Source organism: Notothenia rossii (assembly GCF_949606895.1).
Source record: "Notothenia rossii genome assembly, chromosome: 1".
In the NCBI taxonomy this organism is placed as follows: Eukaryota; Metazoa; Chordata; class Actinopteri; order Perciformes; family Nototheniidae; genus Notothenia; species Notothenia rossii.
This window is the reverse complement of record NC_136912.1, coordinates 29,189,802-29,208,520: the sequence shown is the minus strand read 5'-3', so window position 1 is coordinate 29,208,520 and position 18,719 is coordinate 29,189,802. Positions and strand designations below refer to the sequence as shown.

The following is an 18,719-nucleotide window of genomic DNA, read 5'->3' as shown; positions in this document are numbered from 1 at the left end:
GCCCCTTTCTAACGGGAATCTAAGCTGTCTGATGAAGAAGGAAAGTGGTAATATACATCAATACTATTTTTAATTATTATGTTTATGGTGGGCTTTTCTTTAGGGGCTAAAATAAAATAAGACACACACACACACACACACACACACACACACACACACACACACACACACACACACACACACACACACACACACACACACACACACACACACACACACACACACACAGAGACACTTGGGGGCGGGCCCACCTGTCACTTTTTATGCATACTAATGTTATTGAACCAGCATTTTTTTAACATTTTTTTATTATTTTTTATTATACACCATAAGGCGCAACAGTGGGGGCTTTTCACACCTGTAAATACACATCACCCCCTCCTATCGACGGATCTCACACCTACTTGGGATATCACACCAACTTGGGATCTCACACCTCGAACAAAGGGAAGGGGGATTTAGCTCATTTGTATAATTGGGGGAGGTGTGACCTGTCACTTTGTTATGCATACTAATGAGATTGATGCAGCATGAATATAACTACTCATTTGTTTCATGTTCCTGATTCATTTGAAATAGGGTCATTGTCTCACTGTTGGGTCATAAGAAAGGAACACACACACACACACACACACACACACACACACACACACACACACACACACACACACACACTCATAAAAACGATTCAAGCCCTTCTTAGACTTGACACAATATACAAATGTTCGCTTTATTAAATATTTTTAATTAAGAAATAAACCTAACTATAGTTCATTAGTGTAACACAAATTAGTTTAATCAATTCACTTATTAAATGTATTTAGGACAGATCAACTCAAAATTAATTGTTTTCATCTGGGGACCGCCCCTTTGCACATCCCCTTTGCGCATGCGCACATCCGTTCTGTCTTTTGCCTCCTTTTCTCTGACACTGACTGTGGAAACTGACTGGGGAAAGTCTATTCTTTGGTAAGTATTTTAGTAGTTTTTTAGTAGTCTCTAGTAGTTTAGAACGTACCCTGTTTCCAAGTAATGCCTTTTCATACAGTAATATCGACAAGAATATTTGAAACCACCGTGTTATATTTTGCTCCGTTTTTAGTTGTAAACGGCAAGCTAGCTATGGCTAGCCAGATAACTGGTAGCTAGAAGCTAGCTTGCTACATGTGGGTAGCATTGAATACCTGCTGGATAATGGAGATCAGTGGATTGTATTATATTAGATTTAATGTTATTTTCATTTAACACAGTACACCAAAATTTAGTTTATATCCAACCAAAAAAATGCAAAGAGTAATTAAAGTGCATGAGGTAAGCGCCGCCATTTTCTATCATAATGCTCAGGTCTGTCCATCTCTTCTGGCCTTAGTGCAGGCAGGCAGAGGAGGACTGTAGGAGTTCAGTTGAGTTTAGGCACTGGTCTTTTTTTTACTGCCAAATATTTAATCTAAATAATGAGATAATATATGTGCTGAGTCTTTTATGGGTAACCTCACTCACAAGCAGGCACCCACAATTGTGCAGAAACGTAGGCCTAAGTTACTTATTTGATTCCATTTGACTTCTCAGAGTAGTTTTAATGCTGCATACTTTTTGCTCGTACTTGAGGTAAACCTTTAGAAAAAGAGTCATCACTTTGAATTTGTTAGATTTGGGTTATTCTCCCGCAGTCCCCTTATATCGTCTCCACACTCAACACAATGGCTAATGCTAAAGCTAACGCAGAACTCCCGTCAACTTGTAATAAAGCAAAAGAGACAGGAGCTAATTTATACAGAAGTATTTACAGCGTTGGCCTACAGTGCAGCGGGCTCCAGTAAGTGTGTCTTCTGTTCTGTGAAAATGTTAATAACGGTCGCACAGGGTTTAACGTGCTGCGGCAGAGCCCCCCCCCCATTTTTTTTCCGTCAGATACCATGTCCTGCTTAGGGGCATTTCGACTGATTTGACCTTTCTGGTCTTCAGACAACCGCTCTGTCGCACCCACATTAACTAAATTCTGTCCTGATTTGTCGACCCTGCTTCTGCTTTAGTGTGACAACATCAACACCAGGAGGGAGTGCATCCTTAGAAGCCTTGTAATATACCTAACTGAAGATCCAGACTCGTTCTTCAAGGAGTATCTGGTAAGTTTATACAATATTTTTCCCATGTAGCGTTGAACAGTGTTACCCTAACTTATTAATACCATGGCATGTATTTATAATGAGAACATCCTATGGCACACCACCATTCATACCCAAGGCTAGATGTCTATAATGTCAACTTCTCGCTTGTGTGTATTACTTAAGTATCTAACCTGTGTATCCTTGTGACTATTATTATTTTGTTGTTTTGTTTCCCATTGTAAAGGTCCTTGGGTCTCTTGAAAGGCGTTATAAAAATAAAAATAATAATAATTATTATCAATAAATAAATGAAAAAATAAATACAGGAATAAATAAGGAAATAAATAAATAAATATGGATATTAATGAATAAATAAATGTATACATTAATTCAGGGATAAATAATAAATAAATGCTGAAGTAAATACATTTAAGAATAAATAAATGTAGAAATAAGTAGGTAAATGCATAAATAAATAAATATGGCAATAAATAAACGTATCAATTAATACAGAAATGAATAAATACATGCTGAAATAAATAAATTCTCGAATAAATAAATATTGAAATACATATAGAAATAAGTAGGTGAATGGATAAATAAAAACAGAAATAAATGTTTAAATTATTACAGGAGTAAATAAATAAAATAATAAATAGATCCTGAAATAAATACATGAATAAAATAATAAATATAGAAATAAATAGGTAAATGTATGAATAAATAAGTAAAAGTTGATAAGCAAACAGGACATACATGGATAACTATCTTTATTAGATTTAATTTATTTCTACATTTTTGTACAACTATTTATTTCTGTATTTCAGGCTCTGTATGTTGATAAGGTTGGAGGTCCTTATCTCAGTTTAAAGCAGTATTGGTCAATTAGGCGAGCCAGACAGAAGCAAATCTGCTTCTCTAAACTGCAGTTGATGGTTTAAGAATGCTTATTTATATTTCATACAGTTTTCTGTTTGTGGGGTTCAGCTTTTTACTTAAAGACCCTGTGAAGTGTGCACCTGTGCATGATCTGTTATGCTAATACGTATAGTAATGACCAAAATTGTCCATTGGAACCCATATCAAAAGATGTTGGAATAGCAACGAATTTGACGAGTTTTGAATTTGCCGGGGAAATCTGCAGTCGACCTTCGCCTTCGTGGGCGTGGCTTGCGATCTACTGCGTGACTTCACGAGATGGACGCCGCCGCACTGTTTACATCCACCGTTCATTTTTTCTCTTTTTCAAAGTCGAATTTCTCAACGTTTTTGAGCTAGTATTTTCCTGGAAAGTGTGTCGGAGTCGACTGGAAGTGATTGCCAATCGAGAAAACCTGACAATGGAGGCGACAGTGAAGAAAGAGGGATGAAAAACACAGGGGAAACGATGCATTGCCGCTGGCTGTAGTAATGTCAAGTCTGCCGAAGTGGCGATGTTTCTGTTCCCAAAAGATGAAGGTGAGCCTGGCTGGTGTCATTGTTTCGTAGATTCTTTGATTGATCATGATAAATAAAGGCCACTGGTCAATTCGAGAGAGAGAGAAAGAGAGACTGAGAGAGTTACAGGGTTGTCGTTAGCATCTGGTGCTAGCTCGGAGCTAACGGAGATTAGCTGTTTCAACAATAAGGAGAGGGAGAGTGCTCTCCTGTGGGACTGAGAGAGATAACGTCAGCTCAGGGAGGTAAACTGTAGCCTAAGTTATCTCAGTGGGTTTGGTCATCTATGTAAACAAATATTTCCATCTATGTAAACAAATATTTCCATCTATGTAATATTAGTTGTATAAAATAGGTTAAGAAATCCTTCCAATGTTTTTTGATTATTGAAATATATGTTTCATATGAGTGTTGAGAGCTGTATCCATAAATCTCTTAATGTTGCCCTCAAAGTGCACCAGGTTGATCACTTTCCTCATCTATCCTGTCCAAAAAGCTGTCCAAATCAATCATTTCTCTCACACTAGTATCACTTTCCAAAGTCTCCACCATGTTTACAATCGCAACTGGGTACATCTTGTGACGTCACAGCCACTATCGTCTGCAACTTCCGTTAGGCTCAGACGGCAAAATTAATAATTCATTAATTCATTAATTATGAATTATTAAAAATTATTTTAGCCATGAACAGTCACAATGATATGTAAGGAATGAAACTGCCATTTCATTTTGGTGCAAAAACATGCACTTCACTGGGTCTTTAACATACGTGTTTGTGTTGTTTTCAGGCCTCCGCCGCTGACGATGCAGAGAGGGACATTTCCAACACAGTCATGGGGATTTACACGATCCGAAGAAACGGGGATGGGGGGCCAGAGGACGTGGGAATTGTTATCGAAGGCATTAAAGTAATGGAAAACGTAGGCAGCGTCATTGTGGGACTCATCATGCTCTTGGGGATCATTTATGCCCTTGATCTCAGCTTCCCGGACAACTACAGAAAATCGTAATGAACTTGAATGGGCACAAGCTGAATGCAAAAATACAGCAGCTGAAAATCAAGCTGTTTGCATAAGAGGTGAACAAGTGTATTGTCAAGTTTCGGTAACAAATATTTAGCTTTTTTGTAATTGTAGGTTCAAAGCAAATGGCTACACTACACTTATTCAATTACCAAATATACTGTAGGGTTTGTGCAGTGCGCTCTTTTATATATCAAAACCACCCAATGATATTCCCTGTTTGGAGAGCAGTGCAAAGCATCCACCTTTTTATAGTGTCTTTGTTGTTTGTGGCACTTGGAGATCTAGAATAGCTGGGTGTTCATTTTTCACCAGTTTCGGCACTGTTACGGGAGTGCTATTTGCACCACTTTAAAAATGTTCTTTAAAAAAAATATTTTTACATCTTGCTCCGTGTTTTCAAGTAGAGCTAATATTGAGATGTGTATATAAATATTGATGTTGAATTGAGGATTACTGTCACCTTCCTCATCCATGATTGGCATTATTATTATTTTTTCTGAGTTGCTTTTATCTCCTGCTCAGTCTGTTTATTGATATGTTTTATAAAAAAAGAAATGCAGACAGACAAATAACTCTTATAGAGAACTTTGACACTGTTTACACAAGTAAAGTGAGGATTGGCTATCCACCTCAAGGTGTAATTGTTATCTGAGAATTTTCAATAAAAATATCTCAACTAGGTTTTGTCTCATGAGTGTCTTAATGGGGGAGAAAGTGAAAAATAATAATATTTTTACATTATTTATTTACCAATTAATTATATTAGTTTGAGTTGGACAAATGTAAATTCATTTAATTTACTTAACGTAATAATTTTATTTCAGCTTTATTTGATAAAAATTAGTTGGACTAACTCAATTCAATTTTATTAAATGGATGTTTTTAGTTTCAGTTGGGGCTACGAATATTTATTGGATGGAAATCCTGCCCACAATTGAATTGAGTTCATCCAATGAGTTATTTTTTTGAGTGCACACACACGCACGCGCACACACACACACACACACACACACACACACACACACACGTACAGGTAGCGCTTGTAGTGGCAATTTCTTAGATTACTTTATATGGTAAAACCAAATGATGATATTATACTGAGGAAAACTGTTTGGTCAGCTCAACCTGTTGTATACCACGGTAGCTTCCTGTCAAGGTCGTACTTGTTACGAAACTTGATGTTTTGTCACGTTTTTAGTTTTGTATGTCTTGTTATGGGTGTTTTTTTGTGGTTCTGTTCTCCCTGGCCCTTTCTCATTTCACTAATTCCCCCTCCTCACACACATACAGACACACATATATATATATATATATATATATATGTATATATTTAAATAAATATATACAATTTCAGAATCAAACAGAGCACTCTCATAATAACGTAACACTATCAGAGACTGGATATACCCCCCCCCCCCCCCCCCCACTCTCTGGTCGCTACAATGAGGAAAATAAATTACGGACCAAAAGTTTCATTTACAAGTATTAAAAGTAAGCAGAGGACACCAAACCAACTGAGACCTGTCTGTCCGCTGCATCTACGCACACACTGTACCCAGCGCCGTATAGATAGAAGAGTTACGACAGCGGAAGTCCAAAAACGGTTATCGTCACGTGGTTCATGCAGACGAGAATCGTTCCCCGGAAGTTCATGGCGGGCAATGTGAATGCATTGATAACAGGAGATAGAACTTCGACTTTTGGTAATTATTAGTGAATAAAGGTTTTGAGTTGCAATATTTATACAACAAATCGATATGTGTATGTATTTACATCAATATGTTTTAAAAAATAAAATAGAATTTGCTAATATTAAGTGATAATATTAGGATTAGTGTGAACAACTAGTTTACATGTTAGGCTAACAGTGCCTTGGTTAAAGACCCTGTTGCTGTTTATTTATAGCTTTGAATTCTTTCAAACCAATATTATCTTCTTAAACTTGTATAGTAGTCAGGAGCATCACTTTCTAATGTTTATTGATATATTTAGAGGGAGGGGATCTAAAGGAATGCTTCAAAATTCAGATTAGATTAATTTCTACCATTTTCTTAAATTCATGGTAGTTTCAGTAATCCCATGGTAATTGAGGACACAAGTTATCAAAATGACTAATGTCATCTTTATGGCTTTCAGAAAGGACAGGAGACCGACAGGTGACTATCAAAGGACTAGCAGCAGCAGCAGCATGATGATGATGATGATGTTAAATGTGTTGTTTTAGGAACATCCATTGCAAATACATGAAATTCAATAAACATTGAATAGCATATCATGCAGTTTGTCTGTGCCTTTTCCTCCGTGTTGTCCTGGTTTGCTGTGCTGCCTCCTAGTCGCCACCATGGTTTGCTGTGCTGCCTGGGGATGCTCAAATCGCTCTGAGAAAGGAGTACGAATGTACGGCTTCCCCACTGACACAGAGCGGAGGAAAAAATGGCTGGCACAAGTCAGCAGGAGCAATTTCATGACCAACAGCAAAAAAATATGTGAGGTTAGGTTATTGTATACAAACACTGCATTTGCACTTTTTCACAAAACGAAAACCACACCATTGGGAAAGCTTAATGTTTTGTTTAATACAAAAAAACAGGGAAAGGCTTGAAAAACACTGAGAGTTGAGACTCAGGGTGCAGGGTGAGGGTCTCAGTGCAGGTATTCAGGCTCCATTGAATCCCCCTCTGGTTCTTGTGCTGAAAGAGGGAGTAACAGACAGGAGAAAGGGTTATACACACCTATATAGCACACCTATTGGATGGGAAATTGCCTTGGGGAGATAAGGTGTGGTCTTTGTTCCCAACTGAAGTTATGGAACTTTATTATTTGTGAGTTTAACAAAGTATGACAAATGGCATCAGTAACAGATGTGATATGAATTTCTATAAAGTTGTCTCACATTCTTGGTCATATTTTATATACAGTATATAATGAGTATAACATGTCCAGTAAGTATAAAGTGTTTCCTAATACTGTGTATTCAACCACTATGGTATAGTGTATGGTACTATGGTATGGTATCCTAGCTTAATCTGTTATCTGTAAACGTTCCCTAAATCTACCAATTTAGGGATAATCCACTGACATCCTTTAATACACATGTTAATTTGAATCAGATGTACTGATAATATCCGCAATATAAATCTTTAAGCTTCTTCTTACCTTTAAAAGTCCGTCACGAACGGTCTATTATGCTGCAACTCTACAGCTCTGTTAGCCTTGGCGCTAACTTCCGGGGAACGATTGAGAGGCTCCACGATCCGCCATTGCTGTAAAAAAGTGGTCCATTGGAGTGAACGGAGATGACATAACTCTCAGTCTATACGGCGCTGACTGTACCTACAGCTCCTAAAGCAGGCTACAGCCGTTGTGTATTTTATGTGTATTTTATGTGAAGCACTAAGGCCCCGGCCCCACGAGGACGCATACGGCGAAACGCATAGGATTAACGCAAACGCAATCGCAAAAAAGCTTCCGTCCACACTAGAGATGTTAAGATTCACCGATTCGCATCGGTGCACCGGCATAAACTTTCAAGATGCGAGTGCACCGGTTGAAAGAGTGCACATCGGCTACAGTTTGGGTTGAACTCGCGATGCATCGGTAAAAAACCGATTCATTCATATAAAATCCCCTTATCTTGTCAACGTTCAGCAGAGACGATCTTTGATATTTGCTTCGCCACTACGGAGAACGAGAGTCTCAGTTATCAACACACACGGAAGTTGAGGAGAAAGAGAAACACAGCGCAGCGAAAAATACCTACAAATCAAACGTTTGGCAACACTTCGGATTGTTCAAGAAAGACGGTGTAATAGTCATTTATGCTATATAGTTGACCGCAGGTCATGGAGAGTAATAAGGTATCCGTAGACCTTTGTATGAGGTATCTTTATTACTTAACAGGTCTACAGCCATGATACATAGATCCGTCCTAGATGCGGACTTGCATACACACAGTATCACTCCGCAGCCGCACCCCATCAGTAACGTCCTGATGGTATATGGCGCGGCACTATTACTACAGACGGTCAACTTGAAAAATCACTCGCAAATTGTTAACGATGCCGAGCCGCTTTAAAGTACACAAGTAGTACGAGGAACTTAGCGACGCACATAAAGAGGCGACATGGGGTCTGCGGCTGAAAAGAGAAACCTGAAAGTGAGACATATGAGTTAAATCACTCAGTGAGGTGTTCTGTCAGAGAGAGGTGTTTAGCTTACAGCAGCCTGTGACGGCCAATAATAATTTAAATGTCTTCCTTACTGTAAGCAGTTATGAAATACCTGTTTGTGAAAGGTTATTTGTTTTCTTTATTGTTCAGATAGAAACCAATGCTTTCTGCTCACTGGTGTGTTAGCCTCTGAGTGTTAAGCACATCAGGCTGGCAGCTGTATGGGCATTGCTCTATGGTAGCTGTTATTTGCACATTGTTAATCATGAGCAATGCATCCTTACATTGTTTAACTGTGAGGTGTTATACAATTGTACTCTGGAGAGCTTTTAAAGGAAAAAAAATAAACGGCATGATGGGATGTGCAGTACCAAATATGTAAAGCACTTTTTTGTTAATGTATGATTTGCTGCATATAAGGAATAAAACAAAAATCCTCTGTCGTACCATATTGAAGTATCATTATTTTTGTATCGTGTTGAATCGCATCGTATCGCCCCGAATCGCATAATGTTGAATCAAATCGTATCGAACTGTATCGCAACAGGGGTGAATCGTATCGCATCGCATCGCCTGGTGTTTCAAAGGTATCGTTAATGTATCGTATCGTGGTAACGTATCGAGATGCGCATCGCATCGGCCTCAGTGATGGAGATGCACATCCCTAGTCCACACGCAATATTCACCGGATAGTGTCTGTCCACACGAAACAGCTACGTTTAGCTCCAACCGCTGGAGAAGCTGCAGTACATATGCAGGAGCCTGTATGTGGCGCTGTAACTTCCTCCACAAAAGCAGCGAAGAAGCATGGTTGTCATGGTTGCCCTTCTGTTTATTGGTTTATTCTCCGCGGTGGGGCCAAGCCATGGATGTATAATAAGAACTGGATATAGCGTGGGAGGCGGGGCCTCATTCATTCCTATGAGAGTTGCTCATTGGCGCATGATGATAAAATGGCCCAACTTTATACGTCACAGATTACCCAGCATGCCTGAGAAGTACCCGTATGTGCGCTCATAGCGCATGCGCAACTTTAACCAAAATGCTCGTTCACATCAAGTACGTCAATTTGCGTACACGTAACAGCACCGCACGTTCATGACAGAATGGTAATGATTTGTTATTATGATGGATTTGATATTAACGAGGTGGCAGTTAGCAGATAGCGGCTAGGTAGTAATTATGCTAATGTACACATCAATCGTTATGTACTTATATTACGTTGTGACAGGATCTAGTGATATCCAAGCAACAGAGCTTCATTTAGCATGAAAGAATGATTGCACTGTGTATATATATATAGTGCAATACGCTTCTTAGTGCAATAAGAAGCTACAGGGACGTTAATATAACGTCGGTAATATTAACTTTATTTAATACAACATTTACGGTACAAGATTTATTCATACAGCCCATGTATGATGATGAATTACAGCAAACATGTGCAATATATCCATTATTACAGCTCCGTGGGATGGCAGTAAGACGATATGGGTCCGTTCTTATATTGTGCATCCATGGGTAAAGATAAACGCAACTCACATTGGTTTCTCAAACAGCATCTCTGTAAACTAGGTGTATTCACTGAATTTCACTCTCTGCCTTTAACGGCTCGTTGTAGCTCCAATAGCTCCAGCCCCCACCCTCCCTGTGAGCACAGTGTGCTCGGATTGGTCGGGATACGTAACATGAACGTGCCGGGCGGCGCGGTCCCGTGGGTTAGATGCGCGTTCATAATGCAGAGGGAAATAACTCTCAGAATAACGTTATTAGCACATTATTACAACTTGAGGAACGAATGTTTTTAATAAGGGCTATACAAGTGTTCATACTGGGTAGTTTAATTAAAAAAATTATCCAACGATTTACAGACCACTCTTTCACCATGTAAGTCAATGGGAAAAAGTGTTTCCGGGCCTGGCAACCAAACGGAAGTGTAGTACCGCCGTTTGGCCGGCACAAATATTTTCATCTGAGTCAGGGGCACTTCCTGGGGGCTTGGGCCAACCCCCCAGGAAGTGCCCCGGACTCTGAGTATATACGTTGTGGCCAAACGGCGGTACTACACTTCCTTTAGGTTGCTGGGCCCGGAAACACTTTTTCCCATTGACTTACATGGGGAAAGAATGGTCTGTAAATCGTTGGATAATTTTTTTTAAACTAAATAAACCACCCAGTATGAACACTTGTATAGCCCTTATTAAAAACATTCGTTCCTCAAGTTGTAAAAATGTGCTAATAACGTTATTCTGAGAGTTATAACCCTCTGCATTATGAACGCGCATCTAACCCACGGGACTGCGCCGCCCGGCACGTTCATGTTACGTGTTCAGCAGGTTCAGCACTACATCATCTTTACCCATGGATGCAGAATAACAACGGACCCATATCGTCTCACTGCCATCCCACGGAGCTGTAATAATGGATATATTCAGGGGTGCACACAACTTTCTCATCCTGGTACTCAGATGAGTACCTGGATTCAGTGTTTGGTACTCCAACTTCCGGCTCCCCTCAAAGTTCCCATGAAGCCCTCTGTATCGCGAATGTCAGCGGGTGGGGGTGCTAGTGGAGTATGTTGAAGCCCTTTGTATCGCGAATGTCAACGGGGGGGGGGGTAGTAGTAGAGTGCAGAGCTTCGTGACCACAGAGCGTGTGAACGTTGTGATCAGCTGTTTTAGCGCAGTGCTGCTGTACAGGCCGACGTTAACAGCAGCCCTGTCTGTGCACACGGAGACCAACTCCGTCGTCCGATGATCTAACCGCCTTCTGGAAAAGCTTCACATATATACATCGGTACGCAAATGCGCTTTGTGACACAAGTGACGGTACGCATTTCAGATTGTTGCCGCGCATGCGTACCTGCGTACCACTTATGTGCACCCCTGGATATATTGCACATGTTTGCTGTAATTCTACCGACGTTAGATTAACGTCCCTGTAGCTTCTTATTGCAGTAAGAAGCTTAATGCACTGTATATATATATATATATATTGAAGGATTATTTGAATTATTTGAAGGATTAAAGTAACGTGGTATGGCAGGAAAGTTCAATCTGGTATATTCCTTTTAATGTCACCTTATATATATTCATGTGTGTTAAATTAGAAGGGACAAAGTATCTTTTCCCTCCCCCAATATATTGAGGTGAAGTCCTTGTGTTTAGAGATATGTGAGCTGGGGACACCCTTATTTGGGAATAGGGCCAAGACGCTGGAATGTTTCCCTCGTAAAAGAAGGGTGTGCGTTACACAATCTTGTAGCAGATGTGTGTGTGTTTTCATTGCAGTAAATATATGTGCTACAGGATTACTGGTCAACTATACCTCTGTTCTTATTCTTTCATGTGTGGGTACTAAATGGCTACAAACATTGTGGAGAAATTAGCTTAAACATCTTTTATTACTCTATATGAAATGGAAGCAGTTTTTTATGACAGGGACGAGAGAGTTGGGGGAGGGGACACATTCCGAAGAGTTTCAGCATGTCAATTATCAGGGGAATCGACTTGTTTTCAATAGATGTGTGTGGTTGGTTACTTTGTATTAATAATAACAGTATGTGTAAAGGAAACTGGAAATATACAATGTGAAACCTTTTATTTGAAGTAAAGATGTGAACAATAGCTCAAACAAATGGAAGGGCCATAGGTAGGCCTGTGTGAAGTTTGACTATTTGAAAAGCATCTCTAATACTGCTTAAGAGCATAGGCAATGTGTTCCTCGTTATTATTGATATGAAAGTAATTAACATGTATTACGTATATTTAGCCAACTATAACAACTATATCTTAAAACATACTTTTAACTTGTGTGTGGTAACCTGAAGGGGGGAAGATGGACTCAGGGACAAAGGGCCATAAACGGGATGTGTGTGTGCTGGCTACAAGCTGCTGTGTCGCACTGATTGGGTGCGACAGGCCATGTGTTGGTCTCTGCCAATAAGATGACCTCTGGGGGAAAGCACGTACACCTCCTCCTCCTGTGTTTTAGTATGAAAGACTGTGTTTTCCTTTGGTTCGCGCTCTTGTTTTTCACCGGCCGTTCCTGAGACCTGTCTCACACGGTGGTAGAACCTGAGCCCGGAGTACTCTGCAGAGTGCTTCGTGATTTCTTTGTATTTGTATCGTTACTGTTTATCATTAAAGCAAGATTATTGTTTAACTTGTATTCTGGTGTTTCTTAATCCCTTCCTTTTCACGAATTCACCCAGCTTATCAAACGACACGCGGAGACGAGGTTGGTTTTAAACATCCTCCAAATCTCCAACAATATAGATATATATATTAATATACATATACAGTGCAATAATTCTTTCATGCTAAATGAAGCTCTGTTGCTTGGATATCACTAGATCCTGTTACAGCGTAATATAAGTACATAACGATTGATGTGCACATTAGCATAATTACTAGCTAGCTGCTAGCTGCTAACTGCTGCCTCGTTAATATCAAATCCATCATAAAAACAAGCCATTACCATGCTGTCATGAACGTGCGGTGCTGTTACGTGTATGCAAATTGACGTGCTTGATGTGAACGAGCATTTTGGTTAAAGTTGCGCATGCGCTATGAGCGCACATACGGGTACTTCTCAGGCATGCCGGGTAATCTGTGACGTTTCGCTCTCTCAAAAGTTGGGCCATTTTATCATCATGCGCCAATGAGCAACTCCCATAGGAATGAATGAGGCCCCGCCTCCCAAGCTGTATCCAGTTCTTATTATACATCCATGGGCGGGGCCGAGGGAACCGGGCAGAGTTTTTCACCAGTCAACGTGTATTAAAGTTTTAATCTTCTGCAAAAAAATATAAAAGTGCCAGTCAAAGGTCTTCTTTGCTATTTATTGAGCTTTAAAACAAATGAATAACGACTCTATATAATATAATAATAAAATACACGGAGCCTCTCTTTTTCCTCCCTCTCTTCTGACAGCGTCAGTGTCTGTCTTATGCAGCAGCTGATCCAGTAATGAGTGACCCGACAGTAAAAATAAACCTATTTATAACTAGTTTAGGTAGTTTGAGAGGTAATTAAGATATTTAAGGGTGATGATCTGACTTGAAGTGTGTGTTTTGCTCCGTTTACCGCTGCATCACAGCGGGAGGAGCTGCAGGTGAGCAGAGCTGCGTGTCTCCGTCCTGTCAGATTAGACTTCACTCGCGTTTATGTCCATATCGAGAGAAAGATAAATAATCTGAATTCAGTGTGCAGTTTACTTTGACGCGGGGGTGAGCAGCAGAGGTGGGGAGAGGCGGGGCTATTGCGTCATCATTATCAGAAAATGATCGTATAGGGCGCACACACGGAGCCATTGGACCCCCCCAGAGCGTTGCGTATGCCGTTCTATCCACCTTGGGACCCGTTATCGTTTCCGCAGTTCTTTACTGTCATATTCGGTCGTTCTCGTGTGGCCGAACGGTCTATATGACACTAAACAGTAACGCAAGCGACCGTTTTCGTCCTCGTGGGGCCGGGGCCTAAATGGTTTTAGAAAAATATCGACTCTTTGTTTGTAGATATCTACTAAACTAAAGCAAATAAAGAGAGTAAGCCTGTTATACTGAGTGATATATATTTTACACACTGCTCTGCTTTCTGCACGGACCTCACAACTGTTCTCACTGTAAACATCGCGTCACGATGAGACCAGTTCATAAAATAATATCCAGGGGATGCATGCAGAGCTGTCATTGGCTGAGATAAGTCCGGCCGTGCGTCACGACTCTTTGAAACATCTCTGTTCCCGGAAATGCATCCGCGAAGGACCCGTGGAGGACCGTGGAGGACGGTTATGGCTAGAAAGGATCCGTCTAATGTAAATATGACGTCACGTTCTCGTTCTAACTCTCGTTGTAATCGGAGCGGCTCGGCTGTAATCGGAAAGGGTCGGGGTGGGCGGGACGCGGGAAGATCGCGGGAAGATGGAGAAGAGACGTCGTTCTAACTCTCGTTGTAATCAGAGCAGTGGTAACCACTAAAAGTCCTCAAGAGATAGGAAACGACAGCAGTGTGGGACCTTATTGCGCGAAATTACTGAGCACACATACCACCTACAGGATGAGACATTCATGTGTACAGTGATATCAAGACTAAATGATCTTTTGGAGGACGTAAAGCAACACACCCCACATGACAGTAGTCTTCCTCTCACCTTCACGCCCCCCAAACACAAAAGGCAGAAGAGGACCATAACACCTCTCAGTACCAGCCATCGTAGACACCCTTTTTCAGGCCGGGTGGGTCATAAAGCTGAGGTCATGAGATCCAACTACAGAGTGGACAGCTTGAACAAGATTTTAAAAGCTAAGTCCCCAGAGTCTAATGCGGGAAGAGCAGGCAGGGGTACGAAGAGGAGGAGAGATGCTTTAGGTAAGAACAAAGTATATTTACTTTTGCCATCTCCTCTATATTCACAAAACACAGCCAATCATCCATTCCAATCCTATGTGACATGGCACAGTTCATTTCACTCCAATAGAAATTGGTATAAAAGAGACCATTAGTCTTCTCATTGTGCTTATTGCTGTGGATAGGTGTTAACTATTGTTGTTGTATTGTATCATATCAAAAGTTGTTTTCATCCAAGGCACCACCGCCAGGTGAATGTTGGAAGCTTGGAGATGAATGGAGCTGTAAAGAGGTGGTAAGTAAAACAACGTTTTTAATCCATTGCATGTGATTGATGTAGTTATAAAAAGTATATCATAAGCTGTCATTACAGTCTAAATATCTAACAGCAAAAGGAGGAGAGTCTGAGGAGGAGAGGAGATGAGGAGAACAGAGGAGAGGAGACAGCAAAAGGAGGAGAGTATGAGGAGAGGAGAACAGGAGAGGAGAGGATACAGCAAAACGAGGATAGTCTGAGGAGAAGATGAGGAGAGGAGAACAGAGGAAACAGGGAAAGCAGAGTAAAGAGCAGAGTTGAAAGAGAAGTTGAAAGCAGAGCAAACAGTAGCAGGAGAAGTAGAGCAAATGTAAAAGTAACTTTGAAAAGTATCAGCAAGAAGATCAGAGTTGCATAATGTTATTTTGTTTTATTCGTTACTGTTATATTAATGTTGTATGTTCATTTTTGTACATAGGATAATAAAGATGATCTTAACCTTGAACTCGATTCATGACCTCATTTCATAATTAAAACCTTAATATCAAATTACAGACTGGATTCAAATTAGGATCTCCAAATGTGTTGATGTAATGTTTGTGATAAACTGAAGGATAAAGTGTTCCTTTATGTGTTGAGAAAATCCCCCTCCCTCCTAAGCCAAGTAAGGTGTTTAAAAAGCCTCTTGGATCAGCTGGAAAATGCATCATCACAAAGCTGAAAACAGCTGTTTCACTTTACTCTTGAAAGATACGACAGAGACAAAGCTACACATATATGATGATATTATAGAATATGATGCATTGCTGCAGATTAAACTACCCAACGGGATATAAAAGAGGTAAACACATCTACAGCAGTAACATGCAACATACATTTTATTGCACCAGGAGCTATCTTGGGACTTTTACTGCAACAACGTTGACTTGCCTGTGAATACAAAATAAACCATAGTGTTGCTGATCTACAGTGTTGTCATTCTTCTTTCAACAGCAAGACCACTAACAAGTATTTACATACTTAATATAGTTTAGTTTCTCTCCATCCCAAACGTAAACATTCAGCCACGTGACTGCGCTTCCGAGCCACTCCGATTACAACCGAGCCGCTCCGATTACAACGAGAGTTAGAACGAGAACGTGACGTCATATTTACATTAGACGGATCCTTTCTAGCCATAACCGTGGAGGACCCATCAGTAGAGCTTTCTCAATACTCTAATTTCCCCTCCTTGACTCCTATCCTCGAGGCTTAGTACCACCCACAGGAGATGTGAGCGGAGGACTGAGGAGGGGAACCGAGGAGAGAGGAGTGGAAGAAGCAGGCGGTTAGAGAAATGAGAACTCCTCTCCTCTGAGCGGTCATTTTAAAGAGACGTCCATTAATGATGGCAGGAGGCACAGCAGCACTCTGTCTGATGGACAGATGTGTTCATGACGACTTATATATTGACTTTTAATTCATTCACAGTGTGGTATAATGAGACAATAACAGGCTACAGATGCGGACATATACACACATATATTTATATAAATATATACAATTTCAGAATCAAACAAGTATGAGAGCACTCTCATAATAACGTAACACAATCAGAGACTGGATATACCCCCCCTCTCTGGTCGCTGAAATGGGGAATTGAAATGACGGGCCAAAAGTTGTATTTACAAGTATTAAAAGTAAGCATAGGACACCAAACCAACTGAGACCCATCTGTCCGCCGCATCTACGCACTGTACCCAGGGCCGCCTTAATACACGGGCTGACCTGGGCTGAAGCCCAGGAGCCTACGGAGATCGGGGGCCTATCATGAGCCAATTAAAAAATAAAAAAATTAAAATTAAAATTCTTTTTTTTTTATTTCGGGTGTTTTTTTTTTTTTTAAATAAACAAATTCTTGGCTTTCAGAATAGGAAACGTTCATTTCCAAAATCACACGATAAATACATTTTTGAATCTTGTAAAGGGAAGACGACAGCTCTCCCTCGCCACTCTGCTGTTCCTCCCTCCACTGAAATTATTATTGTAAGACGTAGAGTAATGATAGATAACACAGCAAGGTCCGTTACAGTTTGTTTTCATCTGATTTTAAAAAAACAAAGTCTTGGCTTTCAGAATATTAAACTTGTTTCGGCAAATTCAGATGATAAATACAACTTTGAAGCTTGTAACGGCATAATTACAAGCGGAGAACGGAGTAACTTGACGTCACAGCAGGCATAACAACAGCCGATGTTTCTCGTGAGGGTTTTCCCCGGGAAACAAACACAATACACACAAACGCAAATATACACAAACACACACACACGCAGAATGAGAATATGTTTCACATGTGACTTATTCAAATTGCGAGTGATTGAGTGAAGAAAAAGTTTGAGTTGCGCTCGGAAAAGGAAATTGTTGAGGGAAAAGGAGTTTCGAGACAAGCAGCTATTACAAAAAATGCCGACGCTTACAGGTTATTTTAAACCTGTAGGCCAGGATGAGGAGGAAGGACAGATGAGTTCTGTACCGAGCGGTAGCGGTGCCGGCCGCGGGGCCTCGGAAACAAGTAGGCCGTCTGGTTCTGATAGCGATGGAGTAGCGGGAGAGGAAAAACAGACAGGAGGGACATTATCTGTTGGAGGAGATGGAGAGGACGACGAGGACTTGCTACGTGGAAGGGAGCCAACGGCAACCGGACAAATACATGAGGGAGGCCCGATACGTCACTCATATGGAGGAGAGGACCAGGCGCGTGTAGAGCAGAGTGGAGAAGTGCGATCACAGAGCCTGCCGAGGCTATAAATGACTTTGATTTGTTGTTTAAATAGGGGGCCTACAAAAACTATCAGCCCCAGGGCCTGATGGCAGGTTAAGGCGGGCTTGACTGTACCACACACGCACCTACAGCTCCTAAAGCATAATCCGGCTACAGCCGTTGTGTATTTTATTATGTGAAGCACTAAATGGTTTTAGAAAAATATCGACTCTTTGTTTGTAGATATCTACTAAACTAAAGCAAATAAAGAGAGTAGGCCTGTTATACTGAGTGATATATATTTTACATACTGCTCTGCTTTCTGCACGGAACTCCCAGCTGTTCTCTCTGTAAACATCGCGTCGCAATGAGAGCAGTTAATAAAATAATATCCAGGGGATGCATGCAGAGCTGTCATTGGCTGAGATAAGTTCGGCCGTGCGTCACGAAGCTTTCAGACATCTCTTCCCGGAAATGCATCCGCGAAGTAAGTAAAGTAAATAAAACTTTATTATATAGCACCCTTCTCAACACGGATGTACAAATTGCTTTACAGCACAGTACACAGGACACAATTCAAAGTACAACTATGAAATGTGGAATAAAAGGCATAAAACAGCAGCAGGTAATACAT

General features: G+C 40.6%; 1 long non-coding RNA gene across 1 annotated transcript; it reads right to left on the bottom strand.

The window, feature by feature from the left end:
- Positions 1–7,126: 7,126 nt before the first annotated feature.
- On the bottom strand, positions 7,127–10,563 carry LOC307027624. The gene is made up of 2 exons (XR_013804694.1): positions 7,727–10,563; positions 7,127–7,260 (listed from the first exon to the last, which is right to left on the bottom strand). It is a non-coding gene; the product is annotated as an uncharacterized lncRNA (long non-coding RNA).
- Positions 10,564–18,719: the final 8,156 nt, after the last annotated feature.